The 22,597-nt window shown below is 41.3% G+C and overlaps 1 long non-coding RNA gene across 1 annotated transcript; it reads right to left on the bottom strand.

Annotated features, from left to right (window-relative positions):
- Positions 1-8,584: 8,584 nt before the first annotated feature.
- Positions 8,585-21,906, bottom strand: LOC146767793 (uncharacterized). Its single transcript, XR_014953576.1, has 3 exons — positions 21,499-21,906; positions 18,263-18,353; positions 8,585-8,844 (listed from the first exon to the last, which is right to left on the bottom strand). It is a non-coding gene; the product is annotated as an uncharacterized LOC146767793 (long non-coding RNA).
- Between the last annotated feature and the right edge of the window lie 691 nt (positions 21,907-22,597).

Raw genomic sequence — 22,597 nt, 5'->3', positions numbered from 1 at the left:
CAATGTTATGGGAAAAGCTATTTTGGCTGCTCTCCATCCTCCTGATCAGCAAGCCCTGGAATTTGGATAGTAAACATATAACCTCCTTGATATTTCTCATCAAGGATTGCTCTGGCCTGTGACCACAGAGTTGTTATGGAGTCTATTGGTTGGGATTGGCAGTGCAAAGCAAACATTATCCCAAAGGAGAATGCTTGTGATGCCCCTTAGAGGAAGCACTAGGAGACACAAGCTGCTGCTGTACTCACTTTGGTGTTGGGAGACACTGCCAGTGTCATCTGTGTGATCTGAGTTCGAGCAGTGGTTTATATGCTGTGTGTTGACTGCTAAGGCTACATTCCCACCTTGTGTATAAATAAATAGCTGCTAATGGAAGGACAGCTGATCTGGTGTTCCAGTGGTAATTCCCCTCTCTCTTCTGTATCTGTTGGTTTCTGCCAACTTTCACTTTAGACTCAACTTTTCAGATATTTTAAAACTGGGCCAGGCACAATGTTTTCACTGTGTGTGCATCACAAACAGCATAAGAGAGTCTGTGAAGCACGGTGATGTCTGTACCACTGCTTGAGCAGTGTGAGATCAAGCCAGGGCCTGAGCCAACCCTGCTGCACAGATGTGTGGCCAGAGCTCCTATGTAAAACAGGACTCCTGCCTAGAGACCTCTTTGATTGCCTTGGACATCAGCTGGTCCATCAGGGACTTGGGGAATCCAAGCTAACTTGACAAAAGGAACTTCAAGCGTGGTTTCACAGCTGCCTTGAGCTCACCTACCCTTCTGCTGACAGACTAATCCTGCTCTCTCCTTACCCAGTTTCTCCCCAATTAATACAGGTTCTCATACAAGTGCAAATGCTTTATGATGGAGTCTATACTCCTTTTCTCAAAATTTGTTCTCCCTTAAATAATGAATGTAATTTCTTAGTCTTTGTAAACTCAAAACCATAGGTTTCTGTGCTGACTGGTGAAAAGATCCAAAGGAATGGCCTGAAGTCATGTCAAGAGAGGTTTAGGTTGGATACAGAAAAAAGTTCTTCATTCAGAGAGTGGTTGGGCACTGGAACAGGCTCCCCAGGGAAGTGGTCACAGCACCACCCAGCCAGAGTTCAAGGAGTATTTGGACAGTGCTCTCAGGTACATAGGGTGACTCTTGGGGTGTCCTAAGCAGGGCTAGGAATTGGAGTTGAAGATCATTGTGGGTTCCTTCCAATTCAGCATATTCTGTGATTCTGTAAAATACATTATTCTTGACAGACACCACTGTGATAATGCATGAGAGCAGAAAGATCCTGTGGAATTCACAGGATCATAGAATGGTTTTGGCTGGAAGGAACTTAAAAGATCATTCAGTTCCAGCCCTGTTGCGATGACTAGGGACACCTTTCATTAGACCATGTTACTCAAAGCCTCATCCAAACTGTTCTCAAAACTTCCCAGGATGGGGCACTCACAACTGTTCTGGACAGTCTGTTCCAGTGTCACACAGTGTCACAATCTGCTTAGAGGAGAGGGGTGTTGTGATGGTCGTTAACTGATCCCAAACGTGCAAAAAGCCAAACAGCAGGGGACCATCAGTTTAATCACAACAAATGCAATAGAGGGGACAAAAAAGGAAATAAAGAAATAAAGAGAAAAGAAGGGAAAGAGAAATAGCTACTCCTCATTGAGACGAGGTCCTCAATGGTCCAGCCACATGGATTCACCGTCGTCCGTGGGGGTTCACCAAAGTCTTCTCAGAAAGTTACAGTTTATACAGTCCTTAGCCAAAGTGAGTGGCACATGGCCACAGGGTGGGGGTGGTTGATGGACCATTGTGAAGAGCCCCTTGGTCTGTGAAGAGCCCCTTGGTCTGTGAAGCAGGTGCTGGCATGCAGGGACAAGCCACCGCTTGTCACAACCTGCTCAAATGCAATGTTCTGTAGAAGCACAGCGAGTGCACCTGCAAACAGCCACTTGGCAAACAACCACTTCAGCCAGGCCAGAGCTCCTCTCAGAGGTCTTCAGGGTCCTTGTGGCGGTTGTGAGGCAAATGAAGGAAACTTTGGACTGTCTCTTACACACAGCTCTCACAGGAAAGAAATTTTCATTAATACTTTGTCTAAACGTGCTGCCCCCTTTCAGTTTAAAGCCGTTCCCCCTATTGTAATGCACGCTTGTCAAAAGTCCCTCTCCAACCCTCTTTCAGCCCCTTTGGGTGCTGAAATGTTCATCAGGACCTCCCCAGAGCCTTCTCTTATCCAGGCCAAACAGCCCCAGCCCTCTCCCTCTGTCTTCATAGGAGAGGTGCTCTAGTCTTCCAAGCATCTTTGTGGTTTCCTCTGGACTATTTTTAGGTCAAGCCTTGCTTATTAAAATTGATGCAAGGCTGTCAATTCTACATTTCTTTATCTCTTTGTCTGGGATTTGTAAGATATAATTTGAGTGGATTGTGTCAATCATTGTCTTACACAAGTCAGAGTTCAGATGTTCCCGAAGCAGCTGTATCAGTATCAGTGATTTTTTATTTCTTGTATTATTTTGTCTAGAAGTATTGTGTCAATATTTAAATATTTGTATTCAAATCATTAATGGGAGAACATCTACATCCCTAAATAATTCATTATGGAAAATGAACACTGCCAGCAGCATGCTCTCCCAGTCAGCCCATCTTACAGCAACATTTCCTAAATGAAATTATACTGAAGATGTACAACTATGTACCATCTAAAAAATACTGAATCAGCTGTGATTTTTAAGGTCATTTTATCAAGAAAATGTTTCAATATCACTCTTTCACTGCAAACTACTGTGATCTTTCAAATCAATAATCTTTAAAGATCCCTAAGGATAAGTGCCAGATAGGATAAGTGGTTCTACAGGAACTGAAATCCAGAAGGGTTAGTTACAAAAGTGGGCAGAAGAAGGCGTCCAAACATTCACAGGTTTTATGAGAAGCTGCTATTACTTCCCTGCAATGCGTGGGACAGAGGGACCTCAGTTGGATTAGAAGTCATTTATGTTGTTGCTGGAAAGACATTTTTTATACCTGTGAGTTTAACGTTACTGGCATTTCATTTTTCTCTTAATCAGCCTTCAGTGGAGTTGATCTTGACTTAAGATAGGGGATGACCTCTCGAAGTCATACCCTTTCTGTCATCTGAAAAGCATTAAGCATTGGCAATCCAAGATTTTTTTCAATTGGCAGGCTTGTTGCCTGAAAGCAGAGCTTCAGATTTGACTTTTAGTGTGTTATATTATGAACTTTCTTTTTCTTTACAGATTCTTCTGTACATATTATGTACTTTGCCTATAAATATGAGATTCCAACGTTTTCCCCTCCAAAATCAGTTTCAACAAGCTAACTGTTCTGAGCAGTAAACAGAATTTGCCACCAGGTCTCTGTTCTTAAAAACAATAATGAGAAAGTTATACAGTGCATTTTTCACTTAGGTCTCATGGAAATTGCCACCCTCTTTCACAAAATTACATTCCTTTAAAGGCACAGGCTTGACTAAAGCTGGACATTCCCCTGATAATCTCTTCCAGTGATGTGTATATAGGAACAATAATACATTTTAACTCAAATGAGCACGTCTTCAACTTCCAAACATTGCTTCTTGTTACTTCCTTCCTCTTAGATTGAAGGGTTATTTAATACCCATTACATTCTCCCTGTGAAAGTAGTGGGATTGTGATCAAGGGCAAAATTACATCATGCTGGCAGAGGCATCCAAAGCATCTGAGCTGTCTCAGTTCATACAAACCAGCACAAGAGGAAGGGCAGAGAAGTGCAGCACAGACACCCCAGTGCTGATTGCACACTGAAAAGCCAGGACCCAGAGAAGAGCAGAGCTACATTTGCAGGTAGACTGCAATTACAGCTAATTATCAGCACTTCTACCATGCTGAGACCTCACATTAGGTCACTCCTTTATTTTGATCCCTAGGTCTTTTGCAGGGTCCTGTTTATGAAAAGATCATCTTGCCTCATTGTCTTGCAAGTTGTACCAACTTGCTTTTATTTTTTCAGTTTTAATTACAAATGTTATCATAAGTGATTAATTATTTATTTTCAAAAATAATCAGTGAAGTCGTTGAATAGTATCAGGTCTGCTACTGATCCCCATGAAATTCCATTATAAGTATGTTCAGCTGTTGATCATTTCCTGGAGACAATCTCTTTCTAAGATCTATCACTTAACCAGTTCTTAATTCATAAAACATTTGCTTTATTAATAGTATATGATGCCAATGTTTAAATCAGAACATGCTGTGCTGCCAAATTCAAATATTTTACAAAAATCAGATTACTCAAACAAGCTTGCAATTTCATCAAAGAATAAAGTGAGATTTCTTTGACATGATCTGCTTTTCATAAAACCGTGTTGCCTGGAAATAATTTTATTTCTATCCTTTAATTATTTCTCAGCTGATTCTCTTCCCAGCTTTTCTGTTATATTTTCTGGAACAGATGTCAGACTAATTGACCTACACTGAACTCCAGTCATCTTGTAAGAATTTTTTTAGCTTTGCCTCACTCCAAACCCAATTTCAGACTTCTGGAATTTTCCTGGTGTTCCAGAATTTGTTAAAAATGAGGATTAAAAATTAAAGATTTCCTAGAGCAATTTGTGTGCAAAGCATCTGTTTCCAGTGAAAAGTGTTTAATTCTACATAAAGTTACTTTGTATTTTCCCTAGACCATGACAAGCCACAAAGAAATTTGTTCTTCTTATATGGTAGAAGTACAGCATCTGTATTTTATTTCTAGGAATCCAGCCATTTTAAAATTAATTTTAACTATTCTATGTCTTCTAAGAAGTATTTGATCATTTTTTTCCAACATCATGACACTGATATTTTCCAACATCACTCTATCTTCAGATATACATTTATACCAGCATACATTACAAACCTACATTTTATCATGCTAACATTTTTCCTCAATCTTTTTAGTTTATCACATTATTTTTTTCAGTATCTTTTAGCATGCAAGTTACATATTGTATAACGTGTTTTGTTTTTTTCCCAAATCCTGTCTTACTTCATAATGTTATCAAGTCTTATTTATAGACAATTGAGAGTCTTGGATGTGCATTATTAGAGGGTTTAGGTATGTAGCAAATATGCATCAAAGCAAAATGCATTATCAGCCTAATTTCCAGTCCAATCCCTCCTCACCATCAAACTGGTTTTGAATTTATAAACTGAACCCTTCTGAAAACACTTTGAAGAAAATACTAAATAATATTTGAGATATTTAAGTATTGCAATTAGTGGTTTTAAAGCAGCATGTTTCCAGTCCAACACTATTCTTACATTTATTCACCACTTAACACATCCTGTTACACCACTATGAAAGCTTGAAAATGTACAAAGAAGCTTCACTTGTTCCTGAAGAAATTTATCCGCAAAACTGAATTTTATGACTACATCAGCTTCTGTCCTGAAGACTAAAATGAAGTTGTTGCCACTCCAGTGAACTGTCCCTCCTTGTTTCTCTCCTAATTGTTCTAAACACAAACTCTCTTTTCAAACGTGTTTGCCATGACATACAACTAAAAAAAAAAAGGAAAAAAAAAGGGCAATTTGGAAAACATACAGCAGCTTCACAGGTAAAGAGCCATTGAAAAGTATCACAGAGAAAGAACACCAAAAACATCAGCCTGCCTGCAAAGGCCTCAGGTTTCAGCCAAAGCCAATGAGTAGGGTAATTTGCAATATTACAGTTGTTTGAAAGATGTTTAAATGAATTCCTTATCTGAGCATGTCATAAGCTTTGCAACACTCCTGCAAGACAGAATTGTTTCTATATCTAAGGACCATTTTTAGCTAATGGGAAACTTCAAGTGAATTATTCAAGATCAAAAAGTGAGCAGAAGAGGAGGGATTCTTCTCCAAAAACTTATGAGATGTTAACTCATGGACTGAGCTTCCTTTCTGAAAAAACCTACAGCTGTTCCTTGGCTGAATATACTTCCTGTGCAGGCAATTCACCCCCCAGCATCTCTCAGATTTACTTTCTTCCAGTTCTGTTATGCACTTTTTTTGCTCTTAAACCCAAACAGCAGATAGAGAAATGGACAGGTCTGGAATGAACTTTGTGATTAAATGAATAATATAAATGCCAGCTAGCTAACTAAACTTTCATCAGTCTACAATGACAATAAACTCACAATAATCTATATTCCCATCTTAATCTTTCATTGTTCTAGTTAGGTTGTTTGTTTAAGCCTCTTAACCTAATTACTGAAATTCATTGTTCTCATTAATGCCATTTGTTGCCAAACAAGAAAATAAAAGGGTTTTCTGACAGAGCTGGAAAACGCCCAAAGTATGTAGTTGGCTCCAGCACTTCTCTCATTCTCTCAAGCTTAGGCCAGCACAGAACATCTTTGTTTTGCAGTTGTCAAGGCTCTAACCAGTTGTTGGGGTCTTTGCACACTTGTCAACATTTAAGGACAATGTAAAATATATTGACAGCAACATGGGTACAATTCCCATAAGGGATTACTAAAGGTAATTTTTCAGGAAATGGAAATACTGTGAATTTGTCCTAGTGTAAAGATTCACAAGAGAATACAAACAAAGACTTCACTGTGTCAAATATCATTCTTGTATTGTGATAAACCTAACTAGATGTTGCCAAAGGACTTTGCAAGAATTACAGCTTGCATTCCTGTCCATCTCATTCCAGTTCATTGGCCAGACTCATTTTCCCACAGTATGTCTGTACTCATGACTGTCTTTTTATACAAAATTAAGTTCATCTAAGTAGCTCATCCTGCAATTAATTGAAAACATGGGAAAAGTGAGGGTCCGTGTAAGCATTTCTTCAGTCCCATCAGGCTCTTGAGTTTCATTTTTCAGTTGCAGGCCAGCTTTTAGTATAGAATGTGGACATGGTCAGATAAAATTTCAGTTGGCAGTGCAACTTTTATTCATGTAACAGGTGCACTGGAAATATGTGGTGTAAACCCTTGGCAACAATACTGGAGTGACTGTCATTTTTTTGCATGTGACACAACTGAAAAAAAAAATTGTACTTGTTCTTGTATGCACTTTGAGAACTCCCCCGTAAAAAAAAAAATCTGATTTTTCAGGATGACATCACAATTTTCTAAATTTGTTGGATTTTAAGAGCTCTAGGACATGTTCATTTAGGCATCCACACCATGTGTGGAAACCTGTTTCTAAAATACAGAATTGCTATATTCCCTGTGTTTGAACACAGTAATGTGTTGCATCTCTATTTAGCAAGGCTGTGTTCTTTAAGTTCTTTTTCTGAAGCTACATTTGGGACTCAGCTTTGACTTTATATTAATAAACACACTGCATCTTATTCACAAGCAGAAAAAGCTGATCAAAAATTATCTGACACAAAATTGTATCCTCATTGGTTCAAAGTTCATTTTAATGAGATTTAAGGAAACAATTTAGCTGGGAAGTAATGTTTTATGTAAAAGCTTTAGTCTATTGACCTTGAGTCACTAGAGGGGGAGGGGAGGGGAGGGGAGGGGAGGGGAGGGGAGGGGAGGGGAGGGGAGGGGAGGGGAGGGGAGGGAAGGGGAGGGAAGGGAAGGGAAGGGAAGGGAAGGGGAGGGAAGGGAAGGGAAGGGAAGGGAAGGGAAGGGAAGGGAAGGGAAGGGAAGGGAAGGGAAGGGAAGGGAAGGGAAGGGAAGGGAAGGGAAGGGAAGGGAAGGGAAGGGAAGGGAAGGGAAGGGCTTGTTGCATTTTCTGTTTTGTTTTACACTTCTGTATGCTGTCACTGAACAAGCAAGGAATGGATTTAAGAGTTAGAAAATCCAGTTTAATTTCCAGTCCTGCCAGCTACCTGTTGTCTGTCCAGGCAAGTTACTTCAACATCAGGTGTTTCTTCCCCTGATATTTGTCCATGTAAATTATGGCTTCTGCTCTCTCCAGCAGTGCTTGACCCAGGAATAGTGCCAAGTCCCACTCAATAGAATCATGTCATCCAGTGGGCCATGTGCACTCTAATGTAAAATTACACCTTGGTCCTGCCTGAAAGTGGAAAGGTGCTTGGGCCAGTGATTCCACACTGATAGAATGTACCTAAAACACCATTTTTCATGACATGTCCAGCATCAAAGCATCTTGCAATGTAAACATGGACTAAAAATATGCATAGATTACCTTTTTTACCTCTCTTCTTTCTCTCTTCCCTTTACCTCCACCTTGGCCTTAGTACTAGACACAATCTCTTCCCTTCTATCTTTCAAAGCTTCTATTCTTCAGATCATAGGTCATAAACACACATTTATTTCCTGATTTTTTTTTCTTCTCCTGTAATGAATAACCTGATCAGTTCTAACAGAAGTATTCCTTCTTAATACCATGATGAATCACAAATCCTTTAGATACAAAGGATACTGAGTCAGGGAGAGAATCCAGAGAATCTAACACTTCATCTTGCAAACAAGACCAGCCCTTCTAGTGTTTATATTAGAAATATATTAGAAAAATGTCTTGGTTTGACAAGACAGGAGTCTGTGAAGGAGGGCAAAAGCCTCCTGTGCAATGGAGAAGATAAACCCCCTCCCTCCGAATTACCAGGATTTTTAAATTAAAAGGCTCTCAGGCAAAGATATGGGAATGGGAGTAACAATTCTTTACTAGGAGAAACTAAATAACAATTTAAAAAGGCAAATGTAATTGGTACAAACAGAACTAGTGATAAAGTCCACAACCTGACACCCTGAGGATTCGGGGTGTTGGTAGCAGTCCGGTTGAAATGATAGCTGCTCCTCTTGCAGTGGCTGATGAATTGCAGCTGAAGTGGTGATCTTTAGAAGGGTATAGTTTTCTCTGAAGATCTGGTGGTAGTGGGGCCGGTCTTCTTCTGGGAATCTAGCAGAGAAAAAAAGAGCTGTCTCTCTGGGAATCCAGCGAAGGGGCCACTTTTCTGTGAGTCCCGCCGAAGGAGCCGCTTCTCTCCAAATCCCGCAAAGAGAGAGCTGCTCTGTCTCCCAAAAGGTACCCCTTTATACAAAAAAAAAAAGAGTGCTTGGCTTCCCCCTCTGGGTGGAGTATTTCACAATGGGATGGTGTTACGTTACCAGCCCTGCATTGAATCAGTCAATGGCCCATTAACAAACCATTACCTCTTCGGAGCAAACCATTGTTCTTGGAAGAGATAACAAACCTGCCCAACCTCCAACAGATGGCAAATAGAATACAAGTTTATCTTACAAACCAGAACAGAAAAATAAATTAGGAACCAGTTTAAATTAAGTATGCCTATAGAATGTTCTTTTATTTTCATTGTAGGTAAACTGAAGCATGTTGCTGAACTATTGTTATTTCAAAGTGTTGAAGCTATGAGATATGGAGATAGAATTCTTCAATACGATGAACTGAAGTAGAAATGAACTTAAATTCTAACTTCAGTGGATCAGGGGATGACAGCATTTATTTCAGTGGCTGAGATTTCACCTTCTGTAACAAACTCAGCAATTCTCTTTGCTTGCAAAGTGCTCGGATCAGGCCCCTAGGACATTGCAAAGACCAAAGCATTTTCCTCTTTAGAAGCTTTTCAGAAAGCCCTAGAAATAAAAGCTACCTTTTGATTTGGATGTGTCTGTAGGGTGGACTCAACTGGGACAGGAAGGTCATTCCTTCGTCCTTCCTGCAGCTCAGGGGAATGGGAAAGAGAGGATCTCCGGAGCACATGTAAGTCTCCTTCAGTAATGAACCACATGCTTGTTACTAAGGAAGCATAGTAATTATATTATGTCCATCTGCAGCTTTTCATATTTGAATTAACTGACATTTATTAGCACATTATTTGATTAATTTTGCACTATATATTAAAAAACCTCAATTTTTTTCGCTAGATTTCCCGAGTTTCAGTATTTTATTTTGAACAGTTATTTATTGCAGCATGGAAGCAATGTTTGCACCTGTAAATGAAATTTGAGCCACATCATTCCCTCCCAATGAAGTCAAAGGACAAAGTAAAACCTGAACTGAGAACACTGCACCCAGCATGAATACCCAAATGGAAGCCATTCACCCAAAGAGCCTCCTGGAATTGGTATTTGCCCTGTGATAACTTCTGAGCATTTCTGAGGCACTCGGGATAGAGAGGATGTCTCTGGCTAAAGTTGTGCCGAGGATCTTCCTAAGAATTTAACACCACAGGTGATGAAGTTCCAGTCTCCATAACATCCGATGGAGCTTTTCAAAGTACACTAATACAAGACACAGCCAAACAGCAGCAGGACTCCGAGCACATCCAGCTGAGACCATCCAGCAACAGCCTCTGCCTCTTTTTCTGCCTTCACCTGCAGGATTTGAAGGTGCTAGCAAGTGTGGATGATGGCAGAGGACATAAGATAGATGACCTACTAGAGCCAGCCAAATGACTAATTTAAGTGGATCTGTGATTAAACATGGAGTTGACAGCTGATCTCTGACTGCAGGATGGCATGAGGTGTATTTAGCACTCAGAGTTAATTTCTCCAAGTAGGTGCAAATCCTCTGCAGTTTTCTCTTCTAATTCCCTGAATCTTGATTAATAAGACTTGGTGGAAATTAGACAAGCTTAAAACATCAACACAAACTGAAAATGCATTCTAACCTCAAATCAATTGAATCAGCATCTTATCTACATTTCCTGCCTTTTACAAGAGCCAGTATTTAGCTCACCACAGTGACTTCAGAGTATCAGTATATTTTTCACAATTCAATTAGTCATTCCTAAGTGAAGTATTGTAATTGATTCTTTTTTTTTTTTTTTGTCTCCTCACGTGATAAAGGTAATGGATGTTTTTGTGAAGCAAATGGACTTCCTCTAAATATCTGCTTCTCCATGTCACTGCTCTGAAGTAAATGGTGAGGTGTATTTCTAGAAATAGACAAGTAGCTGGTAAAGGGGGGAGGGGGGGTGGAGGGGGGAAGAAAAAGGAAAAAAAGAGTAGAGAACCATACATTTCCTGACATTGCACTTTCAGGACCGTTTAATTACCACAAACGTACATTCTTGAACCACTCTTATCTTAGGGAGCATTGCAGGAAGCAGAGAATAATTTGAATGCTAATAGTTATTGCTTAACAAAAAGAAAAAAAGAAAATGAATCAAATATCCCTGTACAGTGCCCAAGGTTTCAGTTTGGGGGAACTCATGCTCCCAGAAAAGGCTGAAGTAGTGCCTCAGACTAAGAGCTGTGCCTTACAGCAAGAATTGATGCAACATCTTCCAGCAGCTGGTCTGCACTTGAAAAGCAGCAAGCAAGGCCTGAGAAATGCAATCAATCAGCTGCATTTGTCACAGCTCTCTGAAGTCCCCAGCTATGGATGTCATTAACTGAGCAGAGGGGGGGCAGCACGCCAAGAGCAGGGGTGGGGTTACCTCCAAAACCACCCTGACTGCCAGGCTTTAGGGCCTTCCTCCTCATAACGCTTCCTTTCACCACGCAGAAAATACTTACAGACCTAAGAAACATCCTGGATCACATCAAAACCCCATCACACAGAAACTCACTGGGAAGAATTTTTTCCTCATGGAAACCAAACCTGCTGATTCCTTGTCTTGGTGCCAGCGCTGTGATGTAACCAAACAGGAACACCTGGCATCTTGCCAGGAACATGCTCATCTGTCAGGAGGGGCCATTTCTTTCTTGATATTCACATGAAGATGTTAAAGTAAGAAATTCAGGTATTCTAAGGTTTCAAAACATTACAAGGTAATAGGACTACTGTGGTCCCATCTTTCCATTTACCTGATTTTATGAAAGGATACCATGCATCACACATAATGGAATATGCTCCACTGTAGTCACCAATCCTGTCAGATCTAACATAAATTAAGGACTTGTAGAACTGTACCTAAAGATTAAATTTAATTTCAGAAAATTCTGATGATGTTTTCCCTAAATTCTGTTAAAGCCATCTATGATGTTGCCCCTAGTGACACAAAAATGTGATGGAGGCTTTTGCGTATTGCAATGCCTATTTTCCAAGGCAAAAATATATTAATCTGAAGCTAAACCTGTCTGGGGATACGCAGTTTTCTGAAATTTCTCAGCTACCTCAGTAAGTTACAGCTGTTCTCCTCTGGCCTGTCTTAAAATCTGGAGTGGTACTGTCATGTACTTGCAATATACTGTAGAATTTTACATTTAAAAGTGATAAAGAGATTAATATTTATTATAATTATTAGGAAAGTAATCTGAATTAAAAATGTATATGTTAATATAAAATAGGATGCATTATAATTAAAGATGTAAAGAATTTATTAGATCCCATAAGGGTAAGATATAATTTTGAAAAAGCATTAACTGTTGCTTTTCCTTGTAACCTGTATAAAGGGCCTGAGCATTTAGAGGAGTTTGGGACTCTGGTAGTCAAAGTAGCTCATCTGATTTAAACCTAAGGATGATAGCTTAAGGGTCTTCCTTCTTCCATAGGTAAAGAGCACTACAAATCAAACATGAGGTAGCTCCTTGTGCTAACACCTCTACGAGTCCATTGTCATCATGGAGAGTTGTATCTTGTCCACTCTGGGGTGGAAACAGACTGACTTCACTGGCCTCTTGTCCATTTGAGTTGACTCTTTCATGTCAGCATTTCTTCCCTAGAGACAGAGATGGACATAGAGCAGGTATGGCTTTGCTTGGCTCTTCTCAAGGCCACAGCTGCCTCCCCACGTTTTTCTACCTAGTGAAAATAAAATACTGTTAAGTCCACATCCTTAGCTGCTGTTTTATTGCATGATCTTATTGATTTTGATGGCTGCTGATGCCAGTTTACTTCAAATGAGGATTGGGCTGTCACCAAAAAAAACCACTTAATTTCCAATTGAGAAAGGAGGTTTGAAAATTATGTTCTGCTTTATGTTATGTATGTGACAGGTTATAGTCCATATATTTTGAGTAATATTTTGTAACATTTTCAACCATGTTCAAGTTTAGATCTTGTTGCAAAAAGCTACTCATCAAGAAACACCCCTCCTGCACATTAGTATTATACACAGGCACTGTGAAGGAGTGCCTACAATATGTCCTAAAAGCAGCTGGCCTGAATGTCTGCCTGCAGAGGTGCCTGCCTTTCTCTGTAGATAGCAATCCTTTAAGCAATTCACACGGAGAGGAAAATCTGCAGTTCATAGAGACAGGAAAAAACACTTTGTTGGTAAAAGGATGTTGTACCAAGCTTGCTCAGACAACTGGATTTAGTTTAGGGATGAAATACATATGCTCCAAAACCAACTCACTGTATCCATTAGCAAACATTGGGATACTGAAGGGGGTCTTTTTGGAAAAAGAAGACAAATAATGGAGTTGCAGACATTTTTTTCCCCTGTAAATCTTTTTTTCTCTGTTAAACCTTCACTGATCCACAGCTGCCCTGTGATATAGCTCAAAGTGCTCAGAAATCAGAAAGGGAGCAGATGTGGCAGAATCATTCAGCACTGAAATGGCACAAGCCAAGTTTGCCAAGCAGCAGTCAGGGACCACATAAATCTGTTCCTCAGAGCTCAGCTGGCCAGCTGTGATGGAGAGAGATTAGCTCAAATGAAATGGAACATGAAAAGTCTGATGAAATTGCCACAAATAAAAGTAAGGGGTGGTTCCTAAAGAGACAAGCAGCTCCATCTGCAACAGATCTAATGAAATTTGAGGTTTTTAAATGGATTTGTGCCTTGTGGTTGGATTCTTTGGTATGAGTACCAATTAAAACTCTTCCTGTGGTTGGGGCAGTCATAATAGTTGTCTTCTCTGTGAATTCTGCAGTGGGTGGAGAGCACACTGCAACCTCTGATCAGGGAAGGTCTGGCTTGATTAGACCACTAATGACACCTCTTTTTCCTGTTCAGCCACCTGTTCCTACAAAAGTGGATACTTAATCTGCTAACTACTGCTGTCCTGGGTTGAAGTTATTGGGATGTAGATGAACATTATGGCAGACCCACGTGCACAAGTATGTGCACAAGTGGAGTGCAATTTCACACTGTTTACTGCAGGGACCATCACACGGGCCTAGGGCATTATCTTCTGGGAAATACTGGCTTGTGATTTAAATAACAAAAGCTGAAACATGCCTGTGTCAGGGTGATGATGTCTGCCAAGATGACAGTGAGTACAGATGTGTTCTTGAAGACACACACATTTCACTTGAGCCAGTCCAGGCTTGTGGGTAGAGCACTGTGTGGGACAAAGGAAACATGCAATCTAACTTTATGCTTTATTTGGAAGAGCAGCTTCAGCTACAGCTCCTGTTCGTAAAAGAAAATAGTAATTCCTTCCATCCACATTGTTAGCCTCTTCATTACTTTCACATCACATTTTCACTGTCCCTGTAAGCTGAGGGGTTCTCACCTTATATGATGATGATGGCCATGATTGTTGATTGCTGGTTATCCCACTTATGTGACTGTGGAGCAGATATTTCAGGTGACAGATCTTTCATTTTTGGGAAGCAGAAGTCCCCTTTAAGAGAAAGTCCACAGCTCTAATAAAAGTCTGCAAAACTAAAATTAATTTTCTTCATGCTCAGTCCTTCTTGGCAATGGGTCAAGTGGATCAGTTTTTTGAGCTACCTACTTAATTCTTACTTTTAGTAATCATTAAAGAGTGACAAGAAAATAGAAAAGACGGTGTTATATTTGGCACTACCCTGACTTAATTTCCTGACTTGGTCACAGCCTTTCCTTGTGACTTGAAATCTTGTACCATTTTTCACCCTAACAGGGTCCTTGCAAACTATGACTCCTTTCTCTCTTTAGGTGTAATGGTACAAAATCATAAAAGTCTATATACACCCATGTAAACCTTAAGTCAAGATTAATATAATTCCAGAGCTATTTAGTCACTCACAGAGATAGGATAAACAACTGAGTTCAGAAAAAAGGCTAACTTTTCATAGACCACAGGAAACCATTTGCAGAATTCTTATTTAATTCCATCACTTAAAACCAACAAAACAAAACAAAACAAAAAAAATTAAAAAAACTTCCCTCAGCTAGAGACTTAAACATTAAGCAGAACATTTTTGTTAGGGCAATTATTTCATATTTTTTCCAATTATTATGTTAATTATAATGCATTGCTCCAGAACTATGGCTGTGTATTTTATTATAATAGGACTCTCAGAACAAGACCATTTCTTAGATCCAGTCAAAGTGGTGATCTGGTTGCTGTCAGAGCTGGAAGATAGACAGGAACCAACTCTTCTCAGGTGGCAGCAGAGAATTTTCACATATTTTTGGATTGCATTCTTGATAAATATTATGCCAAGAACACCCCCACTTGGTCAAAGAAAGAAATGGAGTCAGAGAAAGATTGCCACATCTGAAATATATTGCACAAAAAAACCTACTGTTCTGTGCTTATTTTTTGAAAGCTGCAGTCCATGATTGTCAGCATGAATGAAATTCTACAGGTCATTGAGAGAAAAAATAAATTGTAAATGACAATTTTTAGTGTTTTGGTATTGTTCATTGAAAACTACATATCTCAGATTGTAGTGTAAATACTCAAGCCAACTTGCCTGGCATCAGCACCCGGGCTTCTACAACATCATCCTAAGTACTCTACAGGAATTCTTGTGCCTACAGGAACTATATCCTACTGTACACAGCCCAGACATAGTGCTGGGCTGTGAAAGAGTGCTGTGTTAGCACCTTTTAAAAATTTTATTATCATTTATTTCTTTCTTTTAGCATGAAGTTTTCAGCAGTGTTGAAGAGTCACAAAGAGAAACCACCTACATACAGCCACACATGAAGCACAACATCAACACAAACATTTTTTTCTGCAGCCACTCTCAGCTTTCCCAGAAGAATATAAAAGAAAATCAAGAATGCCTATTTTTTTTTTCTGTAGGTAATCAACTTTGAATCATCCCTAATTAGCTTCCAACAAGATGTTGTTCCAATCCAGAAGTTCTTAATTAGTCTCTGCAGCTATTGATTTCAAGGGGAGTTTTACCTGAGTGAGGATTTTGGATGAGGTCATGAGGTGTAAGTGAGCCCTGAGGATGAAAAATGGAGCCTCACCCTTGTGCAGGTGTGCAGGTGAAGTTTCAAGGAGCTTTACCACTCCTAATATTTTTAGTCCCCTATAGGGAAAAGGCTGCAGTTTTAGCATGGCACTACAGGAATTTAGAAGAATCCAGACAGGCTTAAATGTGCCTCAGAAAAGGAAAAGATCTCAGGAAAACTGAGGAAAAAAATTGTAGGGAAAAGAAATCCACAATAAACTTCACAAACAGAAAAGCTTTAGGAATATGAAATGAGAGTTTGAACTTCACACTGTGTTTCTGTGAAAAAAAAAGAAACAGACAACAAAACAAGTTAATGATAATAATAACAACAATAACAATATAAAAAAGCAGCTTGTGGCAGGAGACTGGGAGGAAATTGTGAGTAGGATGTGAGGAGCTGAGGCTGGGCAGAGAAACAGAGGTCAAACCATCTACCTGGGCTGGGCCTTTGGGAGGTCTATGTCCAAGCTCCCACTCATGTACAAAAAAAGCCTTGGCCTGAGAACACGTGGGTCTGTAAAAATGCAGACAATGAAATTATAAAAGGAATGACTTTACAGGAAGAACGTGGTGACATGTGCTGCTGCTGTGGGAAGATGAAGACCAAGATGTTGTAAAATGCACAGTCTCCCCCTTTTCCATATTTAAAGTCTCATGGCATGTGGGTAACTCGATTGAAGTAAATCAGCTTTCTGTAACAGCTATAAAAACATATACTTTTCTTAAAACTCTTGTATTAGTTTTCAGAAACAGCTGAAGAATTTTCAATAAAAACTTATGTGCATATGGACCAAATTTCATACAAGACAGACTCAGATTAAAAAAAAAAATAGCCAAGAAAATAGGAAAACTTCTAAACAACTGAAATAACTGAAACTGGTTTCCTGTACGCAGAAATTCCTCTGACCTTAATACCTAACAACCTTATCAATATCCCTAGTATTGGTCCTCTTCTAAGACTAAAAAATGAACGATCTGGCAGACTGTGTGCATGTAAGAGTAGATAGATGATGAAGGTCAGTAAACACACTTGCAGCAATCAATAGGTATGTATTGGCTTTGTAATTATCTTCCTGTTAATGCTAAATTAGCTAATGTATATTTCAGGCATCTGTTATAATTTAAATGACTGTAAATAATTCTTGTCTTATTGAAAAATAGATTACTCCTTATTGGAAAGACCATAAAACAAACTTGAAAATCTTTATCTATGGAGTTTGTCTCACAGTGCCTGGTGTCATCAATAAAACATCTCATGGTCCACTCACTGCTGCTGTGCAGACTGAGGACTGTTAAAAGTAGGAGATGCTGATAATTTTCTGTACTGATATACCCTAACACATGTTTTAATGGTGGTATTGCTCTGGCATCCTATCTCACTCCTTTAGGACGTGTCAGTTCATCACCCAGCTGACCTATCCAGCATTCCTGGCATACCTTCAGTCAAGCGCCATGAGCCAATATCCATAAAAATCCACTTTAGCTGACAGAAGGTGTATAACATCCTGAGTTTAATTGCCTGTTTTTAAAAAAATCTGCTTTATAAAACTTACTTTTGCCTGTCCCCCTGCCTTACCCCCAGCTCAGGTTTTTTTTGTATTTCAAGGGGCTGCTTGTGTCTTCCCCTCTAGCTCTTACCAAAAAATCTGAGGGAGGAGAAGGCATTGGTTAAATATCTCACAACCCAAATGTTAACTCTCACAAATCACCTGTGGGGGGAAGAATCTCCCTCTCCACACACATTTACATATTCTGTGCATGATGCAGTTTCTCTCCTCTGCGGCCCTGGCAGTTTTCTCAGGATTATGTGATTTACATTCTGCACAGGCCTATGTGGATCCATACAGCTCAGCAGGAGTGATTTTTACAGATTTACTGCAGCAGCCATAGGCCAGGATAGGATTTGAATTTTTTTCTTACTTAGATGTGATTCACAGCAAAATCTCAGGGGCAGAACACCCACCAGCTGCTGCAGGCTTAAACTCCTGGGAAAATCCTACCTGTCCAAGGTGGAAGGTCCTTCCCAAGGTACAATCCCTGCCTAAGACTTTTTAAAGGAGCTAAAGAAAATAGAGGGCTCTGACACATGATCAAGTCATTGAATATTAATGAGTTACCTTGCATCAGCAGAACCACAGCAGCTCCTGTGTACTTAGTCGCAGCCCATTGCTGCCACCAAGGATAACACACAAGAATTACCTTTTTCACAGAGGTCTGGTGAAATTCCTTTTACCCACATTTGCTACAAACTAAATGCACGCACAAAATGTGAGCTACTGACCTTCAGCTGGCAGGCACTAAGCCTTGAAACTCTGGTCACAGGGGATACATGGAAATCAGGAGTCAGGTTCATCGAAGTTGCTCATGCTCTTCTGAAATGCAATGTCCATTGTCAGTTTCATAGAAAAAGCACTAGCAAATATCTCCTGAGTTAAAAAAGACATACTTCAGCTTTCAAGTGAACAGCCTCAGTAAATGCTGAGCACTACTTCCAGTAGCTCTGTTTCTAAGCTCTACCTCCACCCAAGGAGCTTGTACATCCCACCAAAAGACCTTGTTTCTCACCAGAACATCTGTTCTTCTCATATTCAATATGTAGCACAACAAAGTTTTAAAATGTCAAGCTTATGCACACAAAGAAGTCTAAGAAGTCTTGAAAAGTGGCTTTTCTGGGTTTGGGGGGGTGACCTGGGTTTGTTGGGATGCTTTTTTTTTTTTTTTTCTTGCTACTGCAGAAAATGGCACATGGAGTCTATCCACAAGAATTTTGATTTTAGATAACACCAGCCAGCTGGGAGCAGGGAGTGGGAATACTGCTAGATAATTGGCATTTTGTGTGATCTCAGGGGGCAGAAGCCAATGAACACTTAAAACAGTATTGCTAAGGAGGAAAAATATGCTATGCTACAGTGATCATCAAAAGTTTATGAACACAAATGCTAGAAGAGAAGTTTCTATGGGCCACCAGGCATAAGAAGTCCTGGATCCTTGCTTTCAAAATTCGTTCCTTGAAATACGTTTCATGGGTGGTATTTTAATGAGACTTGCAGCTGTAGATATTTGTTCTTATTTTAGTATTTTGTAGCCTCTCTGTTCTAAGGAATTGCATCTTCTTATGGGTCAAGAGAAGCAAAATCTCACCTTCAGCTAAGTTCAAGCTAGCAGCAAACACAAGAGTACAGTGCATGTGTTTGTGACACCTGTGCCTCCAGACCCCCTGTGCATTAATGACAAAAATTACCTTTGGTTGGGTTAGTTGCACTGAGAAAACCTGCAGTGTAGAAATCTGTTTGCAAGTCCATTCTTCCCTAGTTCTTTTAAAAACTGATTGAAAATGCATTATATTCCCTTATTATATATGCATTACTTGCATTCTGTCAACCTTATTGATTGTCTCCCCCTAAAATCCGATTTTTCCAACAGCTTCTAAATGAAAACTCCAAGGTGGGATTTCAAAAAGCATGTCATTAAGTGAATATTGTGCAAACCAAAGTCACTGGAAAAACTCCAGAAAGAGGAATGTCAAAGGTAGCAGGTTTCCGACAAAAAAAAAAAACAACAAAAAAACCAAAAAACAAAAACCCAAAACAATCCAAAGAATCACTAATCAAGAACTCCTTTGCCCATTAATACAAAATGACTTAAAGTGAGAGAGAATCCCCCTGTTTTGACTGATGACGAAATAACAGCAAGAGGCTAATGTTAACATGATAAAGACATTTCTTTTCATAGCATTTAAATTCCAGTTTGGTTACCATACCATACTGGTCATATGCAGGAATAATATTGATTGAAACCATGACTGTATTTTATTTCCGGAACTCTTAGCCCTCTCCTAGAAATTTATGTTTTTCCATACAAGATAGTTCAAGACCTTATAAGAAGACATGAATTTTGCAAATAGCCTTTGCTTTTTGTGCACTGTTATATCAATGGACCTTCTGCAGTCTCACTTTCTGCTCTTCATGTGAGCTCCTTGGCGACTTCAATCCTGGGAGCACAAAAGAGACAAAGTCCTGTCCTTGGGCTCCCAGGTCAACCAGCATGAGCTGACTGTGTCCACAGTATTGAGCACCATTAGCACCATTGAATAGTTTGGGTTGGAAAGCATCTTTAAAGGCAATCTAGTCCAACCTCCCTGCAAATGGGCATTCTTCAGGTACTTCAGAGCCCTGCCCAACAGGACCTTAAATGTTTCCAGGGATGGGGAATCTAGAACCTCTCTGGGTAACCTGTTTTCATTGTTCCACCATCCTTATCCTTCTACACTTTATTTTAAAGTTTAAAATCATTACCCCTTGTTCTGTTGCTACAGATCCTACTAAAAAGTCTTGTCCTCATCTTTCTTATCAGCTCCCTTCATGTGTTGAAAGGCTGCATTAAGATCTCCCCAAAGCCTTCTCCTCTCCAGACTGAACAATCCAATGTTCTCAGCCTGTCATCATAGGGCAGGTGTTACATCTCTCTGATCATCTTGGTGGCCTCCTCTGAACTCACTCCAACAGGTCCATGTCCTCCCCATGCTGGGGACCCAGGGCTGGGTGCAGCACTGCAGGTGGGCTCTCACTGGGGCAGAGCAGAGGGGCAGAATCCCCTCCCTCCCCTGCTGCCCACGCTGCTTTGGATGCAGCCCAGGACACGTTTGTCATTCTGGGCTGCAAGGGCACATGGCTGCATCATGTCCAGCCTCTCACCCACAGCACCCCCAAGTCCCTCTCGGCAGGGCTGCTCTCAATGAGTTCTTCTCCCAGTTCCCACTTGATCCCAATGTTACCAATGAAGACATTAATCAGCAGTGGTCCCAATAGGGACCCTGAGGGACATCACTCATCACCACTCTTGGTGCTTCCAGAACAGGTTGTCCATGTTCAGACTGCTAGTAGATGCAGACTCCTGTCCCTGTAGTTCAGTGTTGACACACCACTTCTTACATGTCTAATAGAAAATTTACAATTTCATTCAGTGCTTAACGGATAGCAAAAAGCTTTCAGGGAGCTGCGTGTGGCTTTGTCCATACTGTCCATATTGCCAGCGATCCCACAGAGCAGAGTACGGGCACAGCCGAGCCGGGCCCGGAGCCTGGCGGTGACGGGAAAACGCTCGGCGCGTCTGGCACAGCTCGGAAGCCACACCACACAGAGGGAACCGCAGGGAAGGAAACGCCGCAGAACATCTGCCCCAAACCATCCCCCAGCGGCCCTGCTGGGGTGACACTGCTGGGGGGTGACACTGCTAGGGGTGACACTGCTGGGGGGTGACAGTGTTGGGGGGTGTGACACTGCTGGGGGTGTGTCTTGGTTCGACAAGACAGGAGTCTGTGAAGGAGGGCTAAAGCCTCCTGTGCAATGGAGAAGGTAAACCCCCTCCCTCCGAATTACTAGGAGTTTTAAATTAAAAGGCTCTCAGGCAAAGATATGGGAATGGGAGTAACAATTCTTTACTAGGAGAAAAACTAGACAACAATTTAAAAAGGCAAATGCAATTGGTACAAACAAAACCAGTGAAAAAGTCCACAACCTGAGGATTCGGGGTGCCAGTGGCAGTCCTGCTGGGACGATTGCTCCCCTTGCAGTGGTTGATGAACTGCAGCTGCAGTGGTGATCTTTTGAAGGGTATAGGTTTCCCCTGAAGATCTGGTGGCAGTGGGGCTGGTCTTCCTCTGTGCCGGGGTTGCCTCCGAGCTCTGCCGCCGCCGCCTCCCCGGCTGTTTCGCTGCGAGATCCCGCGAAGAGAGAGAGAGAGCTGCTTCTCTGGGAGTCCCGCGAAGAGAGAGAGAGAGCTGCTTCTCTGGGAGTCCCGCAAAGAGAGCTGCCTCGTCTCCCCAAAAAGCTACCCCTTTATACAATAATAGAGTACTTGGCTTCCCCCTCTGGGTGGGACCCCTCACAATGGGAGATGTTACATTTACCAGCCCGGCAGTGAGTCAGTCAATAGTGTATAAACAAACCATTGCCTCTACGGGGCAAACCATTGTCTTTGGGAGAGATAACAAACTTGCCCAACCTTCGACAGATGGCAAATAGAATACAAGCTTATCTTACAACCCAGGACAGGGTGGTACTGCTTGGGGGTGTGACACTGCTGGGGTGGGTGACACTGCTGGGGTGGGTGACACTGCTGGGGGTGACACTGCTGGGGGGTGTGACACTGCTGGGGGTGGCACTGCTTGGGGGTGTGACACTGCTGGGGTGGGTGACACTGCTGGGGTGGGTGACACTGCTGGGGGGTGTGACACTGCTGGGGGTGACACTGCTGGGGGGTGTGACACTGCTGGGGGGTGTGACACTGCTGGGGGGTGACAGTATTGGGGGGATGTGACACTGCTGGGGGGTGTGACACTGCTGGAGGGGTGGCACTGCTGGGGGTGACACTGCTGGGGGGTGTGACACTGCTGGGGGGTGGCAGTGCATGGCTGTGTGACACTGCTGGGGTGGGTGACACTGCTGGGGAGCGTGACACTGCTGGGGAGCGTGACACTGCTGGGGGGTGGCACTGCTGTCCGGGTGTCACAGTGGTCTGGGTATCTGCTGAGAGCACCGGGCCTGTAGACCTTTTGGTGATCCGTGTTCCTGGGTGTTGGCTGCCGTCACCCCTCACACGTTTAGTCCCTGATGGC

Source organism: Lonchura striata, chromosome 3 (assembly GCF_050655825.1).
Source record: "Lonchura striata isolate lonStrDom1 chromosome 3, ASM5065582v1, whole genome shotgun sequence".
Classification (NCBI taxonomy): domain Eukaryota; kingdom Metazoa; phylum Chordata; class Aves; order Passeriformes; family Estrildidae; genus Lonchura; species Lonchura striata.
Note: the sequence above shows the minus strand (reverse complement) of the source record. Positions and strands in the feature narration are given on the sequence as shown.